The 15339-nt window shown below is 45.0% G+C and overlaps 1 non-coding gene across 1 annotated transcript; it reads right to left on the bottom strand.

Moving 5' to 3' along the window:
• Window positions 1-10189: 10189 nt before the first annotated feature.
• LOC112473747 lies at window positions 10190-10307 on the bottom strand. Its single transcript, XR_003044172.1, has one exon. It is a non-coding gene; the product is annotated as a 5S ribosomal RNA (ribosomal RNA).
• Between the last annotated feature and the right edge of the window lie 5032 nt (window positions 10308-15339).

Below are 15339 nucleotides of genomic sequence, written 5' to 3'. Positions count from 1 at the left end.
AGGAATGTGTCTGTGGCTTCCCAGCCCAGCATCCCAGAGCTGGGAATAGGAAGGTGAGTTTGAAGCCAAAAGACAATTACTTAACAAGTGTCACAGGGAGGTGAGTGTTTCCCAAAGGAAGATTTCTGGTTCCAGGGCTGGAGGAGATGCCAGGCAATCAGAACGGTAAGTGTCCACAGAGGGCCAGAAGGCTGGGGAAAATAGTGCAGGAACTCGGTGACAAACACACTGGGGAACAGAGAAACTGTGGAGCAGGAGCGTCTGGTGACACTGTGAATCCAAGGGCAGGGCGAGAGTTTCTTCGATTTGCCTGCTGAGAATCAGGGGTTGGGGGCTGGGTGGAATATTTCTGGCTCTGACAATTTATGATGGACAGGAAGCACCTTGTTCTAGAAGATACCACGCACATCTTGGTATGCAAGGAGCACGCCAGCTCGTCTCCTCAGTGTGGGTTTGTGAGGGCCACAGGGTCTGAGATACCCCCTGACCTCTATAGGCTCCTTCCTTGGAGGTCACTGCCCCCTTCTCTTACAGAACACAAATACCCTGAAAATGGTAGCACATTGTTTTCATTTTAAAACACACATCACATGCCTACGATGTACCAAGCACTTCTACGTCATTTTAGAAATCTGAATTCCAGGCATTTGTACATCATTCCTTCCACTGACAGGAGAAAACATCAGCCCATGAGCCCTGCAAGGAGAACTGGGAAGTCTGGGTAAGGAAGGTGCCTGAATTGGAACTTTTCTGAACACATAGAAAAGGCAGACTAGGGAGACAAGAAGCAGATTAGTAGTGCCAGGGGCCGGGGGTGGGAATAGAGAGTGACTGCAAATGGGCATGTGGCTCCTTTTTGGGTAATGAGAATGTTCCGGAATTAGACTGTGGGGATATCACACAACCCTGTAAATATACTAACGATCATTGAATTGTGCACTTAAAACGAGTCACTTTTATAGTATGTAAATTATAGCTCAATAAAATAGTTTTTAAAAAGAACAAAAGTAGCCCAAGAGAAAGTGTTTATGGCACTTGAGCAAAGAAGTACCAGACAACCACCGAGGACTCGGCGCTCTGCGGGCAGGACAGCGTCTGCTGCGTGCGTGAAGCGGCTCGTTGCTCTGGCATACCCTTCCTTCCCTCTCGTAGGCCAAATCCCAATCATCATGTGTTTGAAGTCCTGTCTCTGTCTCTCCACTGCTCCCGTGGCCGTGAGCCCTTGTGGACGGAGGGTCAGCCTAAGCAGGTCCTAGCATTCAACGCTGCCCTCAGCTTCATTCTTCTGTGATGCCTGAGACCGAGATTCAGGACTGGGGAAGGACTATGGCTGCGGGCTCCTTCCCAGCTCCCAAAGAGCTATTAATAAAGTGGGGTATTGATTCCTATTCTGCACTTGTCACTCTTGTGTGTGTTAAAAATAAGACATTTGAGCATTTTTGATTTCCAGCCATAAAGCAATCAAAATACCACCCAAGTCCCAGTGATAATTCCTTAGAGCATTCCCGGCTAAACTGTCAGGAGGTCCCGCAGGTGTTTATTACAAGTTCAGACCCTGGGGCTGGTCACTTCCTGAGGAGCCTGGGGATGAACTAGAGCTGCCTTTCTCACTTGTTGCGCATGTGGGGATCTCCCAAATGCCGGTTCTGATTCGGAAGGTTGGCTGGTGCCCTAGATTCTGCATCTCTCATTAGCTCTAGGTGATGTCCACACTGTTGGTCGATGGCCCACATGTTGAATAGCTTGCATCTAGAGCTTCTCTGCCCGAACTGCCAAGCCGCCATGCTGCTTCTCCTGGAGCACCCACCTCAAGGGAAGGCGCAGGCCTTTTCTGAGCGGAAGCTAATGGGAGTCACTGGGCTCTCTGGCAGTACACCAAGGGACTCTCACCTCTGTATCAGTCCAGGCTTCATGTCCTAGGTAGTTGCAGGCTGGGACCAAAGTGAAGGCAGCACCTGCCTTACCCACCTCCCTCCCAACAGAGAAAGCCGTGAGCTACTGCTTAAGCAAAGGGAACATGCTCCAGCTGAGACCTGCCATGCACTACAGACTCCCTTAGTGCGGGAGTGGGCAGGCGCTGTATGTCCGCTGCTCAGCACTTTTGAGGCCTGACTCCTACAGGTGATGGATGGGTCCTGGAGCACTGACAACGACAAATAAGAAAGAACTTGCTACCAAAGGCAGAAATAGCCACCCCTGAATCACGAGTTTATTCCGAGTCAGAGAACATTTGTTTAGCATCACTAGGTGCAAAGCACTGCCGCTGGACAGAGACGATTAAGACCTGGGCCTGGTTTCCGGGAGCCTGCTACCTCCCCGCAGTGTGAAACACGAATGATCTGCGACACACCGCAGAGGGAAAAGGAGAGCCAAGCACAGAGACAAACTGCTTGGGAACGGGAGACCCAATGTAAGTAGGGAGAAGAAGCCCCTGGGAGGACGTGATATTGGCACTGGGTCCGAAAGGCTGGGGAGGGTGGTGGTGGGTGGTGATGAGCAGAGAAGGGTGTCACAGTCAAGGGAGGCAAAAAGGCAGAAGGGGGGAAGTTTGCAGTACATTTGCAGAATGGATCCGAGGCATCCAATGAAGCACAGAGATGTGCGGCTAATCGTGTGCATTAAGCATTTATTATGTGCCGGGCACATTGTAGGTTTGTTGTAGGGGCTTCAGGAAGTGACAAAAAATAAAAAATAAAAAACAAAGCAAATACCCTTAAAACAATAGCATATTCACGCATTCTAAAATCTACAGAAGTCACTGGCAGTAAGGGCCATGAGGAAAACGTAGAGCAGTGTAGGGGTTTGAAAAGGGACATATTTTTCTGAGTCTTTATATATATTCCACACTCGAAATGCAGAGCATAACAGTTATATAGTCTCTCTAATCCTTACACAACCTTGGGAAATATATGTTATTATTATTATGCACATTTCTCACACAAACTCAAGTCTTCATTCAGTGAGAGCCAGTCAAAAGCTGACTGGTTCTGTGCTCACCCAGCCCTTGGGGTAGGAAAGGGCAGTAGGATGATGGAAAAAAGTAGCCTGGAGGAGAGCAGATGGACCCGCCAGAGGTGATGGGCAGGCTGGTCCAGCAGTTCAGTGCTAGAGGTGACAGGGGCATTCAGATGATCTCTAGGGAGCCTCAAAAGTACCTGAAGGACACAACCTCCTGAAGTTCCCAGGATGCAGGTGTGAATTACCCTTACAGAAATCTCTAAGGGATAATGACTCCGAAAGGCTGGGGAACAGGGAAACTACAAAAACCTAGACCATATACATACTCTGAGTCCCAAATACGTTAGGCATCATGAACTTTACATACATTGCGGGGTTTTGTTGTTGTTAAAATTTAAAACAAATACATGAATACATGCTTGTAAAAATTCAAATACTACAAATGTGGATGTGGTGGGAAGCTGTCTTCTACCATGCAGATGAGGGCAAAACTCTAGGCAGAGCAACAATATATGGCACCTTGGCCCCCAATGCCATGGAATCACCTACACACACACACACACACACACACACACACACACACACACACACACACACACACCCATCCCAGCCCTAGATTAAGCTGGGCTATTCTGTTCTGGAAAGAAATATACCACTATTTTGTTTAAGCCACTGCTATTTTGGGCATTGTAACAATCAATCCAATATCCTAATTAAAATTAATATATTTATAGGATAAATTCAGAGCAGTGGAATTGCTACATCAAAAAGTATATGCATTAAAAATTGATTTTAATGCTAAATTATCTTCCACAGTTATTGCACTAATTTACACTCCCACCAACAGTATATAAAGGTGCCTGCTTCATCACATCCTTGCCAACATTGTGCATTATCAAATTTAAAATGTTTGCCATGGATAGAACAATATCACGCAATTTAAAATTTTACTTTTAATGATGATGGAAAGTCAGTCTTTGTCTATGTTTATTATCCTTTTATACATTATCTTCAATCTCTATCACGATTCTATGGCACGTTATTGTTATCACCATTTAGTTTACCACTAAAGTGTTAAGTAATTTATCCACGATGACACAGCCGGTAAGTGAAGAAGGCAGCTTTGAATTCAGGTTGGACTCACTCCAGGCCAAAAATCAGAGCCATTTCCCCTGCACTGCACCTTTAGTTTTGCCAGGGTTTCCAGCTCCCCTCTTACCACCTAAATATTTACTGAGCAAGAATCTGGGGGTCCATATAGGCAAACCAGTCTCCACAGTCTGGTCCAACTGGGACCACTGGAGCACCGCAAAATGAGTACTGCCAGCTCTGACTTCAGGCAGTCGGCACTCAGGACCTCCTGTGTAAGACAGAGGCAGCTCTGCAGTCTTTTTCTGCTTTTCTCATTGAGTGGGAAAGTCACCAAGCCTGACAATCTCATAAGCATCTTCAAAAGCATTTATTTTTTCCCCTTTCATTTTGTTTATTACGTCTGATACAGTGGAGAAAATTGTCTTCCCAAGTAAAAGCTGTAGCATCATCATCAATACCTTACATTCTAGACAAAAGGAACAGCCTCTAAGCGTCAGTCTCCTCATCTTTATATCGAGAATAATTATAGCTTCTTCTCTTTGGGATGTGTGTGTAAGAGAGAAGAGGAGAGAAGAGAAGGAGGGGAGAGGAGAGGAGAGGAGAGATGATAAATGAAAGGTGCTGGGCATATAGGAGAAACTCGATAAACTGTGCCTTTATTTTTATTAGGGCTCTACTCCATTCCATACACACTTGCAGCATACAAGCCTGTGAAGTATACACATTTACATGGATTCTATTTTTTCAGCTTTATTTACTCATTTATTTAGAAAATATTTGTTGCTCAGTCTTGACATCTTTGGGTATGACATGTGAATAACAGTCACAATATTAGTAACACATGCATAATGCTTACATTGGGTCAGGCACTGTTCTGTCCTACCCTTATACTAACTGATCACAACCCTAAGCTGTAAGCTCCAGATCCTGTTAGCCCGGTGGTCTCTCTGGAATCCCACATTGCCTCCCTGAGCATGCGCGTGCGCGCACACACACACACACACCCCGGCAAAGGCAAAATTTTAGTAGAAACAGACTGTAGTTGAACGATTCTGCTCTTTGGTGAGAAAACAAGTAGCGTCTTTTTTTCTGACACCAAATCTGTTTTATCCACACCAACAACCAACAATCCAACATGAACTGGGTGTCCAACACTTCAATTCTGACACTACCCGGAGTTAGCACAAACCCCACAGGTCAAGGACTCAGTCCTGCAAGACTGCCCCCCCTTCAGACGTCAGTTACAAGTCCCAAGGGCCACCTGTACTTCTGACCAAATGGCTATAGGTTCGGGGATCCCCATAACCCCTCTTCAGGTGTAACAATGCACTAGAACAATTCACAGAACTCAGGAAAACAATTTACTTATATTTATGTTTATTATAAAGGATACAACTCAGGAACAGCCAAATGGAATAGAGAGTGGGAGGGAGGAAGGCACAGGGGAAGGTTGAGGCAAAGGTGGAAGAAGGTGCAGCGATCCCGTGCCCTCTCTGGGTGCTCCCAGCACAAAGTATGCACCGACCCGGAAGCTCTTCAGACCCCATCATTTAGAGTTTTTAAAGAAGATTTCATTACATAGACATGACTGATTAAATTACTGACCATTGGTGATTGAACTCAATCTCCAGCTCATTTCCTTTCCCTGGGGTTGGGAGTGAGGGTTGGGCTGAAAGTTCTAACCCTCTAATCAGTGGTTAATTTTTCTGGTGAAGATCCTATCTTGAAGCTACCTACCCATTCACCTGCCCCCACATACACATATACAATGAATCATTTCATTAGCATACAAGACAGTAAATTCCAAGAGATTTGTGGAACTCTGTATCAGGAACTGGGGACAAAGACCACATATTTATTTTGTATTGTACCACAGCAGGTTAACGCCAAGCCCTGAATGTCTTAGGCTGAAGGGAAAGATTTTTTTGAGTAAGAAGACATGAGCAAGGTGTACTCTGTGTTCACAGCCTCCTGTGTGGTTAGGTGGGCCTCAGACTTCACAGGATGTAGGTGGTGTGGGGTCTCCATTACCTCGTTATCCTGTTAGCAGGCTACCAGATCTCTCACTTGCAAGGCTTTTTGTAAAAGTCGGGGAGAGGGCACGGCAAGCTTCAGTTTTTACCATTTCTCCTCTTGCAACTAGAGAACTGTAGATGGAAAGAACTGAATTTACTTTCTCTCTGCAAACTGCCACGCCGACGCTGAGTGGAGGGAGAGGGAGGAATAAGAGTCTGCCTTCTCTCATTGTGTTGGTTGCAACATTCTCTAGAACTCAGCAAAGGCATGAAGTGAGCCTACCAGGTGTTCTCTGTTTGCGGGTAACAGGGGATGTGGACACAGGTTGGTATGTTTCCTGTTGTCAGTAGTGGTTAGATTTCGCTGGAGACTTTTCTTCTTTTGACTCAAAATAAAATATGCCGACACCAAGGGAAGTGGTGAAACTGTGGAGTGGTCTACGTTTTAGAAATCTGGTATTTGGAAACCTGCAGACCTGAAGAATCAGGGGCTTCTCGTGAAGATTTGACACAGAGACAAGGCGCTGACTCATTAGGAAGTGCGGTGGACCTTTACGTAAAGCCTCAAACCACAAGTGTTTCGCTTCTGCAATCTGTAGGCTTTGCTAGACAGACATTCTTGTTAAGCGCTGTGTCAAACAGTGGGGTGGCTGGTTTCTTTCCCCTCCCCATAGTGACCACATGCATCTTTTATAATATTCTAAGCCATGTGTCAACTTACAAGGAAGAATTCATTAATGAGCCTGTTTAAAGATTCTTAAATGGAGGGTCTTATCGGAATGCAGAGCAGCTGTTCTTTTTGTATATGGAAGTATGTGAACCCCAGACCTCATCCCCATTCAGGCGACTGGGTAGGAATGGTGCGGTTGCTGATGGTGAGGGACTAGAGATGGTGGGGGTTTCTTGAGAAGGGCCCGTCACTGAAGAACTCTCTACCTCCTGATTTGACCCAGGTTTTCCAGGGATAAAATACGATTCCAAGTTTGAGGGAGAAACAAAAAAGTAATCATTCTCCAGTTCCCAACCCCTCTGCATCATCTCTCTAACCAGGCTCAGCTTCCAGCTGAGTAGTAATGGGTCCGGCCTGATCCGATGGCAACAGAAGGGAAAGTCCTTCCTGGTGCCCGTCTGTGCTCATGATGGTCACCACCTGGTCTGTGAAGCTGACTGCTTGGCTGGAATCCCCGCTCCGCTACTTTCTAGCTGCGGAACTTGTCGAAGCTGAATTCACTCCTTGTGCCTCAGTTTTCGCTTCTGTCAAAAAGGAGTAACAGCAGCAGCATTCACCACATTCAAGAGGAGGAAGCAACCCGAGCGTCCATCAGTGGATGCATGGAGAAGCAGAATGTGGTGTCCAGATACGGCGGAATATTATTTACCCTTAAAAGGAAGGAAATTCTGACACTTATTATAACATGGCTGAACCTTGAAGACATCACGCTAAGTGAAAGAACAAAGACTATACGATTCCACTTATATGAGGAATGTAATCAGATGCAGAGACAGAAAGCAGAATGGTGGTTGCCAGGGGCTGGAGAATGAGTGTTTAAAGGGGGCAGAGTTTCGGTTTTGCAAGACGAAGAGAGTTCTAGAGATGGACAGTGGTGATGGTTGCACAACTATGTGAACGCACTTCATGCCACTGAACTATACATGTAAAAATGGCTAAGAATGTACATTTTATATTATGTGTATTTCTATTATCTGTAATTATGTTATGTGTAATAGTATATGTATTTATATTATGTGTAACTTTAAAAAAAAATGAAGGGTAATAGTATAGGGTTGTTGTGAGGATTAAATTAATTAGTGTGAATCAGTAGTTCTCCACCAGGGAGCTCCCCTGCCCCCCAGACCTGTTGGGCCCAGAAAGTCAGCAGTGCTGAGGTTGGGAAGCCCCATGATAAAGCACCTGGCACAGAGTAGTTCTCGATAAATACAGGCTGTGATTTTTATTTCATTTACGTGAAAGGAATTTATCACACCCCTAAATTTCCTCTCCCTCTCCAACAAAGGTCTCCACGTGGCCATTTGTGGTCATTAGTCGAGCCAAAGATTCTTCTCCACAAACTCAGGTCTGTTAACAAATATTCATTACTTTATTTTCTTTAAATCAAATTCATTTGGCCCCCAAACCCTCATTTCCACCCTCTGGGCAGGTGGAAATATAACCTGTCATTATTCGTGCCTCCTCCTGCACACCCCAAGAGTCTGAGGTCTTACATAGGGCCAGACATCCAAGGGGGCATCTCTGGCCTGCAGCCTACCTGGGGTGGTCCCTGTCCAAGCCTGGGCGGTCCTGGAAGGCTGCCCAGCTGCTGGGAAATATCCGCTGTGGACAGGAGTCCCAGGGTTGGGTTTCCAGCCTTCCCACGCCTTCCATGAAGTCATTCTCTTTGCTGACACATCCCACCACTACTGTGAAGCACCTGTGACCTCCCCACCCCGCTTCTCAGGTATGGGGACCGCTCCCCTCTCTCCTGGCATAATTCTTTCATGAGCTGGGTGGCAACTCTGCCCTTCAACACAGGCCGGCCCTGAGGCAACTCAGTGCAGAGCTGCGGGGCTGGTGGCTGGTTTGTCATCTCAGCTCCAAAACCCCCTTCCACTTTGCCAGCTGGCTCCTTCCTGGGGTGTGATAAGGAGGGCCAGAGGGAGACTGGAAGGTGGGAGGGAGAAGGCACAGCTCTTTACTTTCATCATCGCTTCACCAAAAAGCCCTTGCTGTTCTTTTCAGTTTTCAGCTATTTTCCCCACCCTTCCAGGAGCAGGGGGTGACACCTCAGAGGTACCAGAGGCCCCAGGCAGAGCCACCTCCTCAGAAGTCAGAGTTGCAGCTCAGCAGGGAGCCGACTGGGTTGTAAGAACAGCCCCCTCTTCCTTTTGCTCCTCCCCGACTCCCACCAGGAGCTGTTTCCTGTTTCCTTCAGGGGTCCCCCTTCCCCCTCTGTTTTCTCTCACCTGTTTAACCAACTCCTCCTGTTAAAGTCTCCGTTAAACTGTCTAGCGTGGTTTGTCTGCTGCCCTAAGAACCTGCGCGGTGGGGTGGGGCACGCCTGCACGCACCCCACATCCAGCAGATCTGTGGCACTGGGGCTCCCACACCTATGGTGACATCAGGAAACTGCTCAGGACGAGGAAGATCAGTTTGAGTTATTAGAAGAATGAATACCAGACACACAGTTTCCTTCACTGCGGCACATTCAACTTGTCACCGTCACCTGTCCCCGAACATCAAAGGTGGAAGCAGGGCAGTTTGCTGCTTGTCCTCCATAGGCTGCCGCTTGCTTTCTCATGAGGAGAAAGGCCAAGTGGCCTGTAGACACACAGAATGTCCCTCTCTGGTGTTTGAGAAGCACCAGCTTTAAGCCCCAAGTGAAGTCTCTCGAGAGGTTCCTTGGAACAACGGGAAGAAGGCACTTGGCACAACGCATTTCAGCGTGAACCAGACGTTTCAGGGTGCTAAGGTTTATGGCAGCAGGGCCCACACTCAATGAGAGGAAAGAGCTCAGATGTGGCAAATGTAATAGGTACAAGAGCCAGGCAATAGAAGTGTGAATCTGGGAGGGCATGAGAAAAGGTGCGTAGACCCCTGCTTTAAACCGTTTCCGGAGCCCTGTCGTTCGTTTTTTGGGACATGCGTGCGTCAGCGGTAACAACGCAACTTCTCCCGTTTGGGCTGAGCTCCTGCTGCCACCTTGTGGCTGTGTGTGTGAGGGACCCTGGGAAGGCAGAGCCACTGTGGCCCATCCCCACACTTGGATTTGGAGAGATGTGAGAGCTTTCTTGAGCTCTCGTTTCCTTCATGAGCAGAAGGCAAGGCCAGTCCTCAACACACGACTGCCATTTGTGAGGGTCTCGCTGGCCCTGCCATGAGATTTCTAAGAGTCCACAGACGAGATCTCCCATCCTCATGTGCAGTGCCATTCACATAGGGGACCTGCGGATGTGTGTGTCACTGTGGAGAAGGCAGGTACCAGCAGGATGGGCACCCACACTCTGTAGCTCTGTACTTCAGAGTCTGTCGGGAACAAGTCTCCTTTCAAGTAGGGGATTCAGGAGTCCTTTGAGGCAGGAAAAATCCGAGCGCCAAAGCTAATTTTTAAATTTTTGTTATTTTTTAAAGCCTACAGCACCTGGTCTTCCTAGGTGGTCTCCCATCCAAGTATTAACCAGGCCCGACCCTGCTTAGCTTCCGAGATCGGATGAGATCGGTGTGTTCAGGGTGGCATGGCCATAGTCTACAAAAGTAATTTTAAAAAGTTCCATTACATCACAGGATTGTCTTCTTTTTAGCACTTCCCCCTGCCCCCATTGATGCTGTATGCTGAAATCTTGACACTGTCCTGACTTCCATTGGTGTATGGTTCCCAATCGTGAGCTCCTTAAGGCCAAGGACCTTTCCTATCCATGACCTATATCTAGCACAGGGCTGAGCACAGAGGTGTTAAATGTTCTTGAGTGAAAGAACTCTATGCTATCTGATCAGCACATCCTGTCAGTTCTTCCGGAAGTCCTCCTCTTATCCATAGCCCTCCTCTTTATTCCCAGGGCCAATGCAATGGGTGCTGTGTGCCACCCAGATTCCTCTTTGCCATGAGACGCTCATTCCCCTAAACACTCAAAGATAAGTCCCTCTCCAGGAACTGCCTTCCTTTCAAAAGCAGCAGGCAGTCTCCTCCTGGGGGCAGCCCACATCCAATTACTGATCTATACTGGCAGGGGTGGCTCCAGCCATGGGATCCACTGGTCCTGTCACATACTGTAGCCTGATACAACAATTGTTGGCCCAATAGAACAACTGAGTGGCCTTTTAAAGGTGTAGCTGAGGTGCCAGTTTGGGAACGATACCCTGTGGGGTCTGGGTACCATCCTTCAGGATGCAGGATACCTCCTAAATCAATGACCATTCTAGTGGTTCCGTGGCTCCGAGGCAGAATACATGAGACTGGGAACCAGGCAGACATGGGAATGACCCCGCTGTACGCCTTCACCAATGACCCGCTTGGGGAATTTGGGCTTCCTACACCCACGACTTTAGGCTCTGTGGGTCTAAAGAACCTGTTTCCATCAGAGGATATAAGAGTCTCATTCAACTTCAAGCTCCAGATGTTGCCCAGTCACTCTGGTTCTTTGTGCTAAGAGATCAGCAGGCGAGAGGTCACCATAATGTTGGGTATAATGGACCCTAATCATCAGGAGAAGGCAGGGCTGCTGTCACACAATGGGGGCAGTAGAGAACGTGCCTGGCACCCAGGTGATATGCCGCAGTGTCTCTTGGTAATCCCTTGCCCACTTTAAATGGGAAATGATCAGTCAAGTACATCAGTCACTGCCTGAGAAGGGGCTCAGAGCTTTCAAGGATGAAGGAGGCTGGTCATCTCAGCAAGAAAGCCTACCCTACAGGTGAGAGGAGGTAAGCACCTAGATATGAAGAGGTGCTAATCAAAAAGGTAGTAGAGGAAGGAGATTCATGGATGGTGTGCCCTGCCCAGATTTTAGAATCGAGGTAAATATTCTCCCGAGCTGCCCGGAGTGTTGGCCTCCCCAGGGAGTTTTCTCAGCATCTTGTTTTAATTCTGGACATCTCAAAAGGGCCACCCCAGCTCTAGAGCTCCCTATGGATTTCAACTAAAGCCTCTGTTGTGACTATATCACAGTTCCATTTTCTCCTCTGCTCAATCCAGCTCCTTGTGCTCCCTCGCACCTATCATCCCTAAAAGCACTCCCCAGTAAACGTCCTGTGCAAGAGTATCAGGCTCAGAGTCTGCTTCCACCGCTGCTAACACACTCCAGTCACATCTTAGTCCGGGCTAACACTGCCTCAAGGCGCAATAGCCGCCAATGACTTCCTCAGGGCTTCCCCTGCATTTCAAACATCCTGTGCACACTTACCAAGAGAATTTTCCCCAATCCTGCCTCCATCATGCCATTTATTACATGAATTATCTCAGGCAAATTACTGAACATCAGGTAGGAAAAACTTGTACGTCAATGGAAAACTGTATTGTCTACACATCCATCTGTCTTATCAGATTCTGATTCCGTGGCAACTCTTTTCTAACTTTGTAAGTTGTGGGTAACTGCTAAGACATGCAACTTCTGTCTCCTCTAGTAGAGAGTCAACTGACCCCACCCTCATAAAAATAAAAAAATTGTCTCCATTTACAATTCATTTCAACATTCCCTTACTCTATATAGATTTGTGCTTTTAAAAACTTTAAATTTTAACTGATTATAACATATGGTTAATTCTCTAGATTAATACTTTAGTCTTGAACATGTGTATATTTTTATATCTGAGAGTTTACCTTTTCCTGAAAATTATCTTTTAGCTCTCGATTTCCACATACGTAAGTAAGATGGTGATAAAAACATTTGGCAGGTTTGTTCTGGCATACATTAGGGACTCACATGCTTACTGCCATCAACCTTTTCCAAAAAAAAAAAAAAAATCATTCCGGCTTTATACAGTCCTTTCGCTGAAACTTATAATGCAAATGGAATGTATTTTCCAGAATCTTTAATCTGGCAGAGTTACCACATGCCAGCCCTTTGCCACAGACACATCAGCAACTTGTTTTACTTTCTTTTTACTATTAAATTGATCATGTCTAATTAGTCTATCATTGTAATTTATTATCTTCCATCTTTGAATATGGAATATTTACAAAATCAATTTACAACAATCCTTTTCAGGCTGAACAGACTCCAAATTTTAAACTTTCTTTTTAAAAATTGATTTTAATCTCTTTAAACATTTGTTTGCTCTTAGCGTAAAAATCACAAGTGAGAAATTATTTGATATAGTCCCTCTCCTCCCCAAATTGATGGTGTACTTGGAGAAAGTAATTAAATTCTTCTTAGTTGGAAATGTAATGAAGTACTAGGTCTAATAAATTTATGTCCTCCACATTGTAAGATAAAGGGACTTTCCCAGGCTTCAACTAGTAAAATTCTCACCTATGGTTAAAACCAATTCTCTCCAATCAAAGCAGGAAGTGGGCAAGGTGTTGCAGTAATCCAATTCAACTGTCTAAGCAGAAGTGGAAGCTGGATGTGAAAAAAAGCTGGAGCCTAACATAGTCATGTTAACTTATCTGAAGCAAAAATGTGACATAGAAGAAATGTGCTCTGCTTGGAGTCCAGAAAAAGGAAGCCAAAGACCAAAAATTGACAGTGTTCACCACAGAATAAAAAAACTAAAATTGACAGACATAAATATTCTATCAAAAATTATCAAGCATGCTTGTCCCAAACCAGAGAAAAAAAGAAATGACGTTCACAATTATACACTTCTTGTGTTTTAATTCTAGATCTAAACTAACTTCTGATAATCAATGTCGCCTATCGGTTATCTTCTAATATAAGGCTAGAAGTACCCTAATTTCTAGAACTGTAAATTAATAAATTGGCACTTTAATCAACACATGATTTTTCTACTACTTTCATTATTATTAGTTGGTTCTGAAGTTAATTTGGGTTTTTAAAATATCAAGCATCTAAAAAACTTAGGTTCTGACACAGTCATGTTTAAGTACTAACTTCTAACAAACCCTAAAGCCAACCATTTTAGGATAGCCAATCTGCCTCTCTTTAGAACCTCTTACTGCTCCACGTTAATTCTACGTCTTATGCCATCTTACTCCTTTATCTAAAACACACTTTGTGCAACTTTAGCTAAAAAATGCTAAACTTCATTATAAAAAAAATGCACCCTAAATTTGACTTTATCTTCCATGCTATTTAGAAAAGAAGCTGAGGATCTTGCCTTTTTTAGGCCAATGTCCAATTTCCATTAGGCTTGCTGTGTGTGCCATGGGCACACGGGCCAGTGCCTTCCTCGGTGGTTATGCCATATCATCTAATTAATGGTGACACAGAAGGTTTCTCTATGTTTCAGTACTTGTCATTTCTTTGGCCCTCTCACCCATGACCCGGATAACCTGTAGGTTTTCTTTCTGACTTGCTTTTCAGAGGGTGACTAACATAGGTTGAGAAACAGAGATGTTAACTAGAGACATGCTGGAACCTGTGAAATTAGATAGTTTTCTGGTTTCTAGAATGGAAAAGATATTATCAATAGAAACTACTTTTTTTTTTGCTTCTTGTCCTCTGGCCCTATGTTTTCAAAGAAGAAGTCTAAGATCACACAAAATGAATCATAAGCCTACAAAGGGATGGTTTTCAGTAATTAAACTGCAGTATTTCTCCATTCATCCCACCCAACTCAAGATAAAGTTCACTTAGCTTTTACCTGAAACACATTTCAGTGCTTAGGCTCTGAATGGAGATTTCGTTCCGTTTAGAATGAACTGAAAGGTTAAGCTCGGGGCTGAAGAAGGACTCCACATTGGCTATCTCTTGTCTCTACTATTACTGCAGCTATATCAGCCCATGTACCACATCTGATATACAAGGATCAATAAAAACTCTAGGCTAGAAAAATAACTGCTAGAAAACATGAAAAAACCCACTGTGTTGTAAGTAAAAGGAAATACTGATTTCTAAATCGTAAATAATGTGATTCTGTAATTTAATCAGAACCTATAGGCATGCAATATGTCAATGGGATCCTGAATCTCTTTCATTGGCCTACTTGTTTTATCTGAGGTGTCTGGCCTACCTTTCTAACACATTTTGGGCTGGATGGGACACAAGCTTTAGAATAGTTGTCACATCCACACCAATTTCTGAGGCGTCTGATCTTGTTTTCTCTCAGCTCCTGCTATCCATCTCAGAGGACTTGGTTTATACCATGAGACTCTGTGCACACCACTCACCACCTCCAACCCTCTCCATCATGGGTGGGTACAATCTGCAGGTTGGCTAGTGACACAGACAAGGCTAAACTTGAAATGAATACCATACATAAAGTCAAGGTGAAGGCAAACCAAAGCTAAAGTAACATGATGTTTAATACAGAGATAGGGTGGTGAAGGCACCAGTTAAGAGTAAGAAAAGGATTAACATTTGACATAGGAACCCCTCTACCAAACAAAAACAAGAAAAGCTGTACAAAATATGAGAAGAGATTTGGAGGCACTGGAGAGCTATGACAGTAACTGTAACTTCAGAGGCCACGACCCCAGAGAGAAGGGAGGCCCAGAGAGATAAGATTGCTATTTGGTACCACATCCGCCAATCTGAAAGCAGTGTTCAGGAGATCTAGATAGTGAAATTATTAGACATGACCTTTAATGATTGGTAATATGTTTACTAAATTAAAAAACAAGAGAGAGTATCAATAGTTAACTGAAAACCACATTAAAAA

This window comes from Pteropus alecto, unplaced genomic scaffold (assembly GCF_000325575.1).
Source record: "Pteropus alecto unplaced genomic scaffold, ASM32557v1 scaffold8, whole genome shotgun sequence".
In the NCBI taxonomy this organism is placed as follows: domain Eukaryota; kingdom Metazoa; phylum Chordata; class Mammalia; order Chiroptera; family Pteropodidae; genus Pteropus; species Pteropus alecto.
This window is presented reverse-complemented; position numbering and strand designations above follow the sequence as displayed.